General features: G+C 51.0%; 1 long non-coding RNA gene across 1 annotated transcript in view; it reads left to right on the forward strand.

Annotated features, from left to right (window-relative positions):
* LOC137850580 (uncharacterized) overlaps window positions 1-6,426 on the forward strand; it is a 51,957-nt gene extending 45,531 nt beyond the window's left edge. The window contains exons 10-11 of the long non-coding RNA XR_011092645.1: window positions 947-1,090; window positions 4,482-6,426. This is a non-coding gene — a long non-coding RNA (uncharacterized lncRNA). The remainder of the gene's footprint in view (window positions 1-946; window positions 1,091-4,481) is intronic.
* Window positions 6,427-15,464: the final 9,038 nt, after the last annotated feature.

Raw genomic sequence — 15,464 nt, forward strand, 5'->3', positions numbered from 1 at the left:
GGAAAGCCTTCCCTTCTCCTCAGCAGCAGTGAGCGCTGCCCTGATGCAGGGTGCAGCTCCTCTCCCAGTGCCTGGGGGCCTGGTGGCAGCAGGGACACGATTTCTGAGACAAGGCTTAGCCTGGGGCTCCCATCACAGATGTAACAGGCCCGTGACATGTATCATTTTTCCTGGTAGGCAATGAAATTGGTGCTGGTGTCACTACCTGGGGCACAGGCTTGCTGGAGGAGGGGCAAGAGAAGGGAATATGAAAAAATGTTGCATTTATCAGGGTAATCTAGTCTGGGAGGACAAGTACTAAAACATTTTAATCACAATCATATGGCTATGTGTCACTGCAGGGCAGAATTCAGGCTGCTTGTATGCCTCAGTTGCACGTTGCCACACTTCAACAAGTTTGAATTTACTTTAGGCATAACTTCAACTCTGATTTCCCTGGGTTTGTGATGCCTCATCTGGAAATATGTGCAACCTCTCTATGATGTTCGTTCCTCTTAAATTAGGCTTTCCACTTTAAATCCATTTATTTCTGTTGGCTTGGTCATAGCACAGGCTGTCATTTCCTGCTCTGTGGAGTCTGCAGTTTGGATGGACAGGACAGTGTATCAGAATAAAGGGATACAGCAATAAAAGCAGTGATGGGTAGAAACACCACCGAGCAGTTTCAGGGCTGCTGTGTGTACAGCTCAGTTACTTCTTTAATCGTTCACACCTGGCCATTCACTACATCAATGCATGGCTGCCCTTCATGCACAGGTGCTTTTGTTTGGGGACAGGATGAGAAACTGGAGTTTGGTGTCAGGCTGTGGAGGAGATGCTGGGATGCCAGTCCTGAGTAAGGGCAATCTGAGCACGGATTTTTCCCATCAGAGAAACATGTTGTGGTGGGAAGGGCTGGTGACTTAGCAAGCTCTGGGGATATCTTTGACATTTTTTTTTTTTTCAGGGGAAGGCTCTTCCTTGCTTGGAGGGAAGCAGCATTTTCCCTGGAGCTGCTCTGGATGTGGCTCCTGCCTGCATCCATTGCCTCCTCCCCCAGACCTGAGCTCCTTCCTGCCTGGCTTCTTGCTGCGCAGCATCCAGAGACACGGTGCATATGTTTTCTCTCTTGTGTGTTTTCACCCCCTCTATCCCTCACTTTTCCATCCCATCCACCCATGCTCTACCCCCTGACTAAAGCAAAATTGCCCTTTTTTTTTCTTTTTTTTTGGCAGCAGGCCTTCCCAGGGGCCCAGGCTAACAGAAGCCTGAGCCCTGACTCTGCACTGTGGCCAGAGCGGAGCAGCTCCTCGCTGGCAGATACGCTGCCTTAAAGGAGAAGGGATGCTTTCTTTCCCCAACCCTGTTTGCTTCTTGGCTCCCGCTGGGAGGAGACCACTTGTCCTGGACCCAGGGCCACCCGGTCACCTCCCTAAGCTCCTCTCTTCCCTGCAGGCTTGTCCCTAGCAGTAGAGCTGGTCTCTGAGCCAAACCTCCTGTAGTTAATGCAAGCCTGGCTGTTGAGTTCAGCGAGCTTCGGATGAGGCCTTTCCAGGACTTGCAGCTTTCCTCCGGCTCGCTTGTCGGATGCCAAGTGATGAGGCTTCCAGGGCTGCTCCTGAGGGACGGCTCCAGCACATACATCTCGCTGTCAGGAAGCTTTTCCTGCTGCTCCGCCGAATTTTTCCCCTTTTCAAATGTCATCCCAGCACTCCTGCTTTGCGTGCGCTTTCTGCGTTTCTCGCTGCCTCTGAGCACACTGGTGCCTTTCTCCCTGCTGCCGGGGCCCTTCCGGTGCTTGCTGGCTGCTGCTCGCTTTTCTTGCACTCGCCGTTGCTTAGCCAGGCTGGGCACGCTATCTTACAGCTCATTTCCCTTTATAAATCAAACCTCTCAGCCAGTTTTTTTTTTTTTTTTTGCCTAATCCCCGTGACAACGGAGAGATTTTTTGGGGGACATCTGGCCCATGGTGCAGAGCATTTTTCCCTCCCTCTCAGGTTGATGAGGTTTTTGTGGTAAAGTCCTGCTTGACCTTTTTCTGATAGGTTTCATGGCTGTGAGGCTGCTGCGTTTGGTCTGGGTGGGCAATGGCCTTGCGTTCATGGGGATGGAAGGGAAGGAGAGGCAGCCTCCACCTCAAGCTATACGAAGCAGCTGAATATGCCTCATTTCTGTATAAATCCAGGCTAACCATGCTTCCTCCTGGGGGAAAAACAGCAGCATGATAAGTGGCAGCTCTCTCTTTCTCCTGCATCTTCTCCTTCATCCAACCTCTTTGCTACGGTATCAAGCCAGGCTTTGCTGACTGCCGAGGAGAAGTTGCTATGCAAGAAGCAGAACAAAAAGCTGAGACCCCTCCCGCTCATCCCCACACACTTTTTGGGGTCCCGCTTCCATGCTGTGAGCAATCCAAGTTTCACCGTGTGAGCGCGACCGTGCAGGTTGCCATGACAGCTCCGAGGAGAAACTGGGTCAGGCCTGCAGCCGCTCGGAGGGGACGTGCCGCGGTGGCATGGTCGTCACCCCCGAGCCCACGGAGCAGAGGCCTTCCAGTGCTCACCAGCTAGCCAGCCACATTCCTTCCTTTTGTCCTGGGAGGAAACAAAGGAGTTGTTAGCCAAGGGGTTAACCAAGTTGTAACTTGGTCACCATTTGCAACTTTGTGTGCCCAAAATTGTTGGTTGTAACCCGCACCACTGCCATGGCAACAGATATATTTATATATCCATATACATATATATATATATATATATATTTGAAAGTGCAAGGAGAACAACTTTTCCTGGCCATAAGTAACTTGTCAGAGAAGATGTGGAGTCAGAACAGCCAGGAACAAAGCACTGAGGGGTTGGCGATACAAGGCCAGCTCAGGCCTACAGGCCTAAATGCAGGACCCCTTCTAAGTTAAAGCAGAGAACGGAAGGTGCTTTGACCACTGAATTTCCTTTAAAAATAGTGGTCTTCATGGGTTTAAGACCATGATTAGAAGTGTGCCACTGTTTTGATACCAAAGTAGATTTTTCAAAAGAAAAATAGGCTGGAGTGCTCATTGATTATTGAAACATGTGGAGAATGTGGTCACACGTCTTTCAGGCGAGGCTGGCTGAGCAGTGGAAAAACTGTCCTCTTTTCCAGCCATTTACCCTCCTCACCTTCCATATCTCCTTGTCCAGGGTATGACATTCATCTGTTAATTCCCCTTTTCTCCTCCTCCATGCCACTTTCTAGATAAATTACAGCAATTTCTAGGATCTGGGCACCCTCCTTGGAAATCAAGAGGTTCTGGTGAGGCACGTTGACAGCCCCTGTGGCAGAAAGCAAATTCACTGCTGTTTCTTTCCTTCCGCATCACAGGTAACAGTCTACATTAAAGGCAATAGCAGACACCAGTGGCCTACTGCCTCGCGGGTCCTGTATTATCGGCAGCTTCACCACAGGAGAGTTTCAGGCTTAACTCTGTCTCTACTCTTGTGCTGAGTAGGCCCCTGACAGGTACTAGTGTGACCTGTTTAACAGTGTGTCTACATAATATGTGGTTATTACTGTGTTGAAGATGCTATATATCTTTGTAGCTTCTTCTCTCACTCCCTGGGAGATTGTAGACTTGACATATCAATGCATGCACCGAACTGCATTTGGTATACACACGTGCAGATCCAGTTCCAACCTCTGCTCCATAACATCAGTGTTGATTTTAAGGATTTGCTGCTGCCTCTTTCCTGCTACAGAGGTAAGCAGCAGCAGGCTGTTTGCCCTGCGACGTGTCACTCTGCGTTGGGTGGCTGGAGGTACGCTGAGCCTGTTGTCACCTGCTAATAGTGAGCCAGCCATTGGAAAGAGACATCTCTCTTTCCAGATTGATAGCAAGTGTTATGCTGCTGGGACAGCGGTTTATCCAGGATGGGGAAATGATGACCTTTTTCTGAGCTCTACCACTGCATGAGTAGTGGTTATGCATTTGGAAATCAAATTCAGCCTTGGTTAAATCTGCTGGCAGAGGGGGGTGCACTCAGGCTGGAGCAGGCGCGGGGTCTCTCTCCATGGGGACGAATGGAGCACCCTGGAGGCATCAAAATGTGCAAATCCTTCCTGCCAGCATCCTCATGGCCCAGTTTTCCTTTCCGTCTTGGCCATTATCTCTTCTCCAAGTTCATCTGGAAGCATTTCTTTTAAATGTGCCTAGAGTCCCAGAAGGAAGCTTAATCACTTCAGCATCCTCCTCATGCACGGTGTACCTGGGGTGCCGGATGGCTGAATAACCTCTTATGCACTGAGAGCCATTAGCATTTGAATTAGTGACATGAGGATAACAGGCGATTATCCCATTTAACAGCTGTTGAGTGCTGTTAAAGGGACACTGTCAAGAAGTAGGAACAAAAGTGTGGTTGTTTTTTCTTTCCCAGTAAGGGCTTCCCTGACTTGTATGAATACTAACGCCCTCTTGAACGTGGTGAAGCTTCCATGGGGACATTTTATAATCTGAAAACCTTGTCCCTGTGCAGGACTGGGAACCTAGATGCAACCAGAGTCTGCCAGCACATGAGAGTGAGAAAGTGGAACTGTCCCCCAGCAGAAAGGGAAATGGTCCCCTGTATTTGTGAGCTGGGCTAAGCCAGGAGTAAAAGGAAGCAGTCACAAGCAAGCTGCAAAAAGAAGTGATCGATTCTAGGGGCAGGAAGAACCAGGCACCAGTGACAGCCCCCGCAGCAATACAAAGGATGAACAAAACTCTCCCTGAGGATTTGGCTACATCTAGAGGAGAAGCACATCTTGAGAGTGTATGATCTATCCTATGCTGCCACATAAGAAAACCTTTCTGTATGCAGAGAATTTTTTCTAGAAAAACGAGCAGTAATTATTGCGGTTAATAGCCCAGGTGTTACTGCAATACAGATAAGTCTCAGTCATGGTCCTTGACTCCATGTCTCTTTTTTTAAGCAGAAGTCAGGAAAACTGCCCTTGCCATCACAGGGAAGTGTTGTCCACATTCCCACATCAAAGACATTGAAACATAATTCTCCTCGTCTCCCATCCAGTGTCTCAAACATGACTCATTTTGAGGCTCTGCCTTTTATTCTGAGCAGGCTGATGCTGCTGCACTTCTAAAGGAATTCGCCCTCTGCCAGATCCTACTGTGGTACTCATAGCCAGCTCTTCAGCCTGTACTCCTTCAGGTGCTTTGCCAGTGCCTGACCACCTTTTTGAAAGCTGTCTCAGACTGCAAATGCTGAGATGGTAGTGGAAAATTGGCTTGCACTTCTCAGAAAACTGCATCTCTCAGAAAACAGAAGTAAAAGCCCTGGCTGAAGGTAAAGAGACATACCAACGTGGGCAAAGTGAACAGTCTGTTTTGTTCCTGTGTGATGCCTGTGGAAGAGCAGAAGTGCTGTGCTGGATTAAGGCAGCAGCAAGCAGCCTGTTTTGGGCAGTGCTGAGCACCCCAGGGCTTTCAGGCCAAGACAAAAAGCTTCATATCAGACACTTAAGGGTTTGGTTGCCTGGAGGGGGACCTTCTTCCTAACCACTGTGCAGTGTCTGGTGCCATATTATGAAACCTGAGGGCTCATGTCTAACTGGCAAAGATACGACGGTCCATCTGCACGTGATGCCCCATGCTGGGTCCTAAGCCTGTGGCATGAGGTGTATCTTGGGGCAGGTTGTCCGTGCAATCTAAGAAAAACAGTTAAGGCTGGTGAAGTTGTCTCTGGGCCATAAGAAATTGACAAAGAGAAATATTTTACTAGCCTTTTCTGTAGAGCTGTGTGTTTTCACCTCCTCTAGTCTTGAGTGTGTTAAGTCTTCTGCAGCAAGCCATGGGAGATGACCTATGGTGCAAAATCCCGTAAGTCCTTTCCAACTCTTTCCACACCATTTTTGTCATCTCTCTTTGTAATCTCTTCTTTCTCTTGTAGCTAACATCCTCTGAGGCGGGTGTAGTGGCAACACCTGAGCACAGGCGAGACTGTAGAAACATTATAAAGATAAATAAGATTCCTCCTATTAAGTCCTCCCTAATTATTTTTACCCTCTGTGGTGACCACTTACGGCCTAAACAATGGAAGCATTATTTCCCTTACAAAGTAGTGGTAGTAGCAAAGATGGAGATGCCTGTATTTAACATTGCTTGTTCCTAAGCAGACCTTTTTCATACCATTCTTACCACTTATCTGACCAATAAATCTGCAAATACATGCAAGTGGTATTTACTGTGTTGTTACATGTACCTAGAGGCAGATGGTGAGCCAGTACCAAAGCTCACATTTTTGTACCTTTATGCAACATCTTGGGAGCTGGATTAAATCTCTACCTTAGTTGGGGCTTCACAGAGGCCTCTGCATACATCCAGGATCTGGACTGAAAGATCCCAGCCTTGCCAAGATTTAAGCCCATCTTAAACCGAACTTGCTACGTGCCTTGAAATCTAAGTCCTCTCCTGCGCTCTCTCTCCTGACAGCACCAAGCATAACTCAGAAGTCACCATGGCTGAGATGTTGTCCCCATTGCCTCCAGCTGCTATCGGTCAGAAGGATCAGGAGGAGGAGCTGGCAAGCTCCCCAGAACTGCTGCCGATCTCAACCATATTATTTCAGGGTATTTTTCTTCATATATTATTAATAAAGGAATGTTGAAAACACTTCCTCCACCTCCCACCCCCTTGTAATCTTTCCAAAGAGCCATGCCGAGGTTTCAAGCTGCCGCCGTGTGCATTGCTGCTGTCTCAGTCACCTGGGTGTCCTCCTTTTTTTCCCTGTTAGGTGTCCTGGTTCGGCTGATATTGCAGCACCCCTTTGTGCTGTGTGGGGGCTGTACGGCGTGGGGAGCTGGGGGAGCTGTGGGACCGAGCCCAGGGCAGAGGGGTGAATCTCCTCTTTCACCAACGTGGGAAAAAGAGTGGGAAGCACATCTTGCTGCCCTAGGGCTGGAGCCGAGCCTGGGGAAAGGCTCCCTGTGACCTCAAGGCATGTGAAGGGCTGTGGTTAATCACCATAAGATCAGGATGGACTGTCCTGTGAGCAGGGCCTGCAGCAGGCTGTGTGGGACTCAGGTGGCCCCGAGGACAGCGGCTGCTGCCCATGCTGCCCTGACTCACCCGCACGCAGAGGAGGGAGGAGAGGATGATGGCAGCAGTTATCTCAGCAGGCTTCCCAAGCCAGGGCCTAGATGGCACCCTGTTTGAGAGGTGCCCGAGCCCACTTCTCACGGGCACACAGAGGGCTAATCCCACTCCTGTGGGCATCACTGCTGTGCTGCAGCCGTGGGCTGGGTGATGTACTGCTGGCCCTCATGGTTTGTCCTCCTGGACATCACTGACGCCACATGCACCCACTGCCTGTGGAGGTACACGTGCAAGATCGATGCTGCCAGCAAAAGTGAAACCCACCTGTGGAGTTTTCTTGGGAGAGCCCTCCCCACTGACGAGTTTGGGAGTGAAGCAGCACAGAAACCTACTCATGTTTCCTTGGGCAACACCCAGGCCTGGGGAAAATTTCCCAGGAGATCACCCTCAAACATGCACATGCAACCCTCATCCCAAAGCTCTGCCCTTCTGCTTGCCACCCAAGAGCAGGGAGTTGTTAGACAGAAGGATTCATCCCCTGGAATTTGATCTCTGCAGTGCAGTTGGTTTTTATGGCATCGTTACTGTAGAGCCTCTTCTCAGAGAAAAGCAGATGCGTGAAGTAGCTGACATCTGCTTTGGGATGAGATGAACTGCACCTTCAGTACTTCAGTTTCTTGAGTGGATCTGACATCTTCATATGGCCAGGTGAATTCTTTCACCCCACAAAGTGACCTTCCTCATCTCCACAGACTTAACTGCTGGCCCCAATGCTGCACCCACACTCATTTTCATCATCCTTTCTCTCTTTTTCTCACTTTGTTTTCTGGAAGCCTCAGCTATGGCTCACTCCTTCCCATCCATGTGGTTCTCCTTTCTCCTGCACCATGCCTCGTGGTGTCACTGTTCCCTCTTTCCTCCTTGGACTTGGTGCTTCTCCGTGATGCTGCTTTGCTGTATCTTTCTGCTTTTTTTCCTCCCCGCACCCCTCCTTATCCCTCCTTCTTCCTTGGGGCAATGCCTTGCTGCCTCTTTGCTGAGCTTGGTCCTTTGGCGCTTTCTCACCCCACACTATTTGCCCTACGCTCTGCCAGCACAGCACAGGTGTGTGTGAGGTACCACTCACACACCCAGGTCTGTGATGTCCAGTGGTGAGCTCAGCTGGGGAGCTTGGCATGTTTTGTGCCTCTTTTCCCGGTCTGTGGCCATTGGGGTGGTTTGGCTGGGGATGGACCTACTTTTAAAGCATCTCTTGTCCCTCAGTGCCCAGATGAGCCCTCTCTCTTCTGCTGCTTCAGACCCAGTGATGGGAACTGCTGGGGAGAGAATGACTTCAGGACACGGTCTGTTTTCCCTCATGGCTGTGGAGATGCTATGTTTATTGCTTCTTTCCCTGAGAAAACACAATTCCCTAGGGTGACAGCACTCCAACACTAGCTCGCTGCTACAGCAACAGCTGACAAACTCTTTCAGCTCTTGGGCTGCCATCTCGGTGCCTTCTGTAGCAAGATGCAACAAAACAAGGAGCCATGGAGATCAAGCGGAGACGTCTGGGGAAGATGCCAATGTTTGGGAAGAGGGTGTTTCCCTAGACACAGCTGTCATTTCTCTCAGATTTGGTCAGAGTACCACTGGCAGCACAGATGCAGAGTAAGCCTCAGGATAGTAAGTTCAAAAAAAAACCCACGTCCCTGCACATCTGCTCTTTTACCTCCACACCAGAAGGAATGGCGCCTGTTATTTCTCCCAGCCACGAGGGACATGGTGAGAGCCTGCAGACAACCTCTGCATATCCAGCGAGCACGCTCTGGGCATCGGTCCTGTGCTTAGAGCACCAGGGTGCCAGCACAGCAGTACTCCTGGGAGCACGGCTCCAAGTTACCCTGATTTACAGCTGCCTGCTCGCAGGCATCTGCGAGAGATGGGAGATAACGCTCTGGCACAGGCATCTGCCAGACCGCAGCATGCCTTTGACCAAGGGGAGAGGGATGCAGCATCTCCTGTTGACTGAGAAAGTTGGGCTGGTTTTGCACATAGGAAGCTTCTTAAATGTGTTTCCTCCCACCCTCTGGCCTTTTGTTTTTCAGCCATGCTTGATGCTGGCATTGGAAAGCTGAACTCCCTGAAAGTAAACTTCCTCTCTGGCTACAAACTGGCCCTCGCCGTCACTGGGGTGGCTGCATGGGTGCTCCCCCGTGCTTCCCATGCTGTGCCTGAGAGGCTGAGCCCTGGGACGGGCACAGGGATATGGGTCAGGCGGGCAGCTGTGCCATGCAAGCCCAGCAATTCCTCCTCTTCCTCCCCTCTTCCCCCTGCGGGGAGGCGAAGGCAGCGGGCTGGCAGCAGGCACCAACACGCCTGTTCCTGGCGGATGCACGCTCACACAGCACGGCGCTGCGGGAACCTCAGCCAGGCGCTCACCTGGGGAGCTTGAGCAAGAGGTGGAGAGGTGTGGTGCAACCGGGGCCTCCGCAGCGTCTGAGCTTCCAGCTGTGCGGGAGGAGCAGCTGCATGGAAACACGCTCACAGCTCCTTCCCCATAATTAGTTCTGTCGACCAAGTGTTAAACCCATTGGTTTCTGGGTCCTCCGTTGCTCACTTTGGTGTCAGCCTTTCCTCTATCTTTTTTTTTTTAAATGCATTTCATTAGTGCCTATAGCTGGCTTTCTGAGTCACTTCCCAAACGCTGATGCTTGTGTGTGACTGTATCCATCCCTGTAAAACCAGGTCAGGTATTTCAGCAGCAGCAGCCCGGATGGCGTGCTGAAACAGAAAGGGATGTGCTTCCCGCGCAGAGCAGGGCATGCCTCCCCCGCGGACACTGCAGATGGTCCTCCAAAATGGCAGGGACCAGTTAGCTGGGGATTTTGTCCCACACATTTTGAGGAGGTGAGCGAAAACACCTTGCCAGGGGCAGGGGCTCAGCCAGCTCTGTTCCCACCACCCCTAATTTCCAGCACCAGGAAGAGTTCAGCCACGAGGGTCTGGGAGGTCCTATGCCAGCCTGTCACGCAGGCTCTTCTTGCGCTGCCAGACACGGCCTCTGATGCAGCAGGTGGAAAAGGGCAGGAGTGATGCTCTCAAGAAATAAGGCTGCTGTCTCACCACAACAGCCAGACACACAACTGCCTCAAAAAGCGCAAAGCACATTGTCTCCAAAGGTTTGTAAAATGATGCCTCTGCTCCCTGCCACCGGGAGGGCCCCTGCCGCACAGCCAGACATCTTGCAAAACACCCACCTACATGAACTGCTGGTACATATTTGTGTTTTACTATGAAGATTTCCTGGCGTGAGAAAGGATGTGATTATGTCATCCCGTCACTATGTGCCTGGGTGTCACCGGCCCAGCTGATCGATTGGTACCTTTGATCTGACATCTGGGTGTATGGTTGCAGGCCATCCGGAGGGTGCCTGAATTTCCATCCTTTCCGCTTCATCTGAGAGAGCACAAGAGCTCCGCTAGCAGCGATGCTGGCAGACCAAGGAGAGAAGGAGGTTTCTGGGCAAGTGCTTGTCTGTAATCCTAAACATGTCCCTGTAATCAGAGCCTCTGACTCAGAGCTGGGGGGATGCAAAGGGTCGACGTGGCCCACTCATCCACCGCAGTGAGTCACTACGCCCCAAAGAGAAAAGGATCCTTCAAGCCTCACCCTGATCCCTGTGAGCGATGGCAACGGGACATGTTGCACAAAGTACACTAAATCACAGGCAATTCTGTTGTGCAATGCATTACAATACCCAGTCCCTATAGCGCCTCACTTAACAGATGGCAGGAGCTGAGTCTTATTAAACAGGGTTTTCTGAATCACCCACACAGACAACAGAGGCAGACAGAAGAATAAAGCAATGCCCAGCTTGGAGTGCCTTCTCGATCTCTGCGGGTTTGCACTTCTCTGTTCACGCTGTGCCCGTCTTGATACAGCATTTTAAAATAAATTGGCTGAATTAGTTGGTAGCAAGTACGTGGTCCTCCCTGCTGCTGCCAGGGGACCACCAGGCACCCGGCTCCCAGCTCTCAAACCAGCCCAGTGGTGAGCACCGCTGTGAGCAGAAAACCTGAAACCAGGAACGTGCTGACGCCACCGATGTGCCCCATTTTCCCTGGAATTAAAAGTCAGGTGAATAAACTGAATAAAACCTACGTTTGTGTAGGGGCTTAGGAAGTGGAAAATTGGCCACACGCATCTGTGAGTAGCTGGAGAGGAGAGGCAGCATGTAGGGCTGGGGGAGGCAGGAGGATGGGCAAAGCAGATCTGCTCTGGCAACTCTGGGAGCTCAACGATTGCCAGCCAGGCGAGCTTATCAGTTTTCTTTGCATGAAAACTTGAGCCAGCTTGGCCCCAGCTAGGGGTGGGACAGCCTTAGATGACGTGGCACCTGAATTTTGTCCAAGGAGGACAAAGAGTCAATTAACCTGGGTGCTTTGCATCCTCCTCCGCAAACCTGAAGAGACTGGGGCTCTTTTGTGCAATTTTTGGTAATTCTGCTTGGGGGGCCACACAGACAAGGGCACAAGTTAGCTCTCCAAGCCCGGCTCCCCACGTGCAAGTCTGCGTCTGGGCTGAGACGCTGGCGTGGCACAGGGGCAGGAGTAGGTAGGCGCAAGCCGCAGCCACCTGTGGTCTCGCTGTGAGCACAAGGGAGCTTTCCAGCCTTTGCCGCATCTGGCTCGGATCCAGCTGCAAATGATCCGGGGATGCCCTTTGCAGCTGCGGACTGACACCGTGGCGGGCTGGGGAAGCTGGAAATCGCTGGGGGAGGGAAGGGGAGAGGAGGCACTACTAGCACAGTTGGGCTTAGAAGTGCAGGGAGGATCAGGCTGCTGCAAGCACTGGGGCCACCCGCCCTGCTGCAGGGAGCGTTTCCAGAGGCGCCTCCGGCTGCGTGCACGGCGAGCAAAAAAAGCCGCAGCAGCAGCGTCAAGCTGCAGACGTGCAGAAGGGCTCACGCCAAGGCTGTGCAGTCACAGGTGATCTTTTGGTCTGTACATTTTCCAGCAGAGCTGGCAGCCGCGTGTGCGGTGTGCATGCTTCGTTGGCTGTCCAAAGAAGGAACAGGGCGGGCGCTTATCCAGTCCAGGCGGTTTCGAGGAGCGAAGGCAGGAAGGAAAATTACCAACTTTGACACACGTTGCTCCCTGCAGGTCTCTCCTATTATAGCCTGGCAGGATGTCAAGGTGCACAGACACGACCCAGAGCCTAACACCCGGTGGCTGCTTCACCTCCTGTCCCACCCCTTTCACACAGGCAGGAGTGGCAAACCCGCTTCTGGCATACCAGGAAATCCTGGTTCTTGCTGTTATCAAGCAGGGAGGGTGGCGTTAGACAGCCTCGAGCTGCCACCAGCAGGACCTGCAGGAGGGAGGGAGGAAGGGAGGAAAGGAGGGAGGGGGAAAGAGTTCCCTTGGAAAAGAGTGCTGCAGCGCCGGGCAGTGGTTTGGACATGCTGGAGTGAAACTTGGCATCCGGGAACGGAGGGAATGTGTTTGCCCCGTAGACGTGGCACTTGAACGAGAGATCAAACGGCATGGCCGTGGAAATCTTGAGCCATCTTAAGAGGCAGCTAGTTAGCACGGGGGATGTGTCTGCAGTCCTGGATGCAGGTTTCACTGTGTTGGCTGCCCGTCACTTTCTAATAACTATTATTTATATGACCCTGTAGCTCTTTGCTCTGGCCAGCACACGAGAAGCCAGTCGTGCACACGCAGTCCTACCCAGGATTGGGACGCCCTCGTGCCAAGAAGAAATGAGGACCCGGGGCTCACAAGCCTTATTCTCGGGAATATTTATCTGCTCTAGTGTGCCAGGGAGAATTCAGTGTGGCATAGCAGCCACCCAGAGTACTGGGAAATATTTGTTCCTGGTAAAAAATCTTCTTGCAATATGTCTTAATTCACAGCATATAGTCCGTCTTGAAGCAGATGAGGGTGTCTTTCCACACTGCCACTCATTAAGAACTGAGTCTCGAAGCGAGCACTTTTGTGCTGGGAGAAATACACACATGCATTAAAGAACATTAGGTGTATATTGGATCAACATTCTTCCTCTTCACAAGTTCCTGCCAAGGGCTCGACTTCTAAACAAAATATGCTAAGCTTTCCTCCTCGCAAATTCTTTCTTCTGGGGCAAGTTCCCCTTTGCTCACTCCCATGCTGAGCTTTCAGTCGTTGTTTTTGCAGTCTGCCAGCACAACCTTGAGAGAAAGGACTTTGGCTGAGAGCTGAGCACACGGTACCAGCTGTACTGATTTCTACCTCCTGGTATGCAGCAGTGGACTTTTGCACTGTGCCTTCTTCACCTCCCCTTGTTAGGCTGAAACCTCTTGCCAAAGTTTCGGCTCTTCTGCTCAGCTAAATTGGCCCAGCTGCCAGAAGCAGCAGGTTTAGGCTCCTGCAGCCCTGCTGCCAGGGTGGGAGCTGCTGGCCGGACGCAGGCGGCCATGTGGGCTGAGGGACCGAAGGCACGGGAGGAATGCTGCTCTCCCAACAAACTTTGGGGGTGAGCGGGGGGAGCTGGAATGCAAGAGCAGACCGGAGAAGAGGAGGAAGCAAGAGGGAAAGGGAAATACCCTGTGATGGATGGGAAGGAGAGCAGAAGGGCAGTGTAAAATCACCCAGGCGATGGGCAGGGTTTGAAGAATAAGGACAATAAAAGACGAGGGAGTGTTACAAGTGCCTAACCCTCTGGGGACCTGGTGACAAACTGAACTCTTTTCCCAGCATGTCTGATGGGAATTGTGTTTTGAAAAGAAGTAAAAAGGGTATTTTAGTGACTGTCTTTATCATTGTGAAATAGTCAGGATCTTACACTATGCTTGCATTGCTCTGGATGTTAAAAACAAAAGCACCACACTTTGTGTTTTGTCACATGCTTTGCTACCCTGTCCTTTTCTCCTTTCTGTACCTCTGGCAAGGAGAGAAGAAAAGCACAGCACTCTCCTCCTCCTTAGCAGGGCTTTACACTGACCCCATCACCTGCGTAGTGAAGTGCTGTTACCTGGCAATTCTTTTGCTCTTTAGCCTCAAACAAAGGTCCGTATGAAACACAGGCTCTTTGTGTGAATAGAGGGAAATAAGGTGAAGAAATCATGTAATGCCAGAAGAACAGCATGCCTGGAGCAAATGCTTGGAAGGGTGATGTGGGAAGGGAATGGTCCAGCCTCTTCAACAAACATTCGCAGGGCACTGGGACATGATCCGGAAAGTCCTCATTGTCCTCATGTCACTGAGCTGTAAGGTTTCCATCCCGTCATGTGGCCTGCAGATACTAGTGACTTCTGACTCCTTTCACCTGCTTCCCCTCTGCATGCCTTGGAAGAGGGTACAAAACTGTATTTCCACCCTGTCTCCTCTCTTGCTGTTGTTTTTCCCTCCAAAATGTACCTAGCACACCAATTTTCTCTGGTAGCACGGTGTCGAAGTTTTATTTGTTACCCCAGGGGCCTTGTAAGAATTAGGGTCAGCCTGACACAAGAGGAATACTGTACAGAGGTATTTACAGCTGTGTGCTACTCTTGTGTTGAGACCAGCAGTAATTAGGATCCAGGCCAGTGCCTTCAGTGAATAATGGTCTTGGTTACTTGGAAATATCAGATGGCTTCATCTTTATGCAGTTGCTATGAGGAGAAAAAGTTAAGTAAACAAAGAAAAAGAATAAGAGGAGGGAGTGGTGTTGGCATACTCAAGAAGGGCAGTCAAAATGAGAGCAAGAAAATGGAAAACAATGCCCTGGGTCTTCTCTTGCAGCCCAGAAATTTTCTTCATGCATCCCGATGGTCAAAATCCTTCTCTGTGAACCCTCATAGTTCCTGTCCCTCAGGGACCTTCCTTGGAGGCCAGTTTCATTATTCAGGTGCCCCAGTGTTTCTAAAATTTGTGTCTGATGCCTGACCTGAGGTCTTCATTGCCATGCAGCCCTGGAACACCACATCCCCATGTCCCATGGCCTCCTCAGCAGCTGGCGGTACTCGACACCACATACCTGGGGGACAGCACATGGTGCATCTTTTAAGTTGTCCCTCTTTTACTAGGTGTATCCTAACATATGGGGTGTGTATTACCCGGTATAGTCCACCTGGCTTCCTCGGGGAGTTTGAACCCTGAGATGGGAAGCTGAAAGCGAGATGATTTCTGGAGGTTTTCCAGAGCTGGTGCACTGCCCTTTGCCCGTTGCATTATGCCTTCCCCTCCTTTAGATAAGGGAGAAAGGCTTTCAAATTCCTTGAAATATTTTGATTTTGTCTTTCCTCAGATAAATAGGATAACCTGAGGGAAGCGATTACGCAGTGTCAGTGTTACTGGGTGTCCACCTGTGGACACTGCTCTTGGCCACCTTTGCCAGACCGGCCTTGGAGCCCGTGGCACAAGCAGTGGTCCAGGCAGGTCCCGTGAGTCAGAGGCCTCCACCTGGATTTTTGGGCCCACGCCTC

The sequence above is a fragment of the Anas acuta genome, chromosome 2, assembly GCF_963932015.1.
Source record: "Anas acuta chromosome 2, bAnaAcu1.1, whole genome shotgun sequence".
Lineage (NCBI taxonomy): Eukaryota > Metazoa > Chordata > Aves > Anseriformes > Anatidae > Anas > Anas acuta.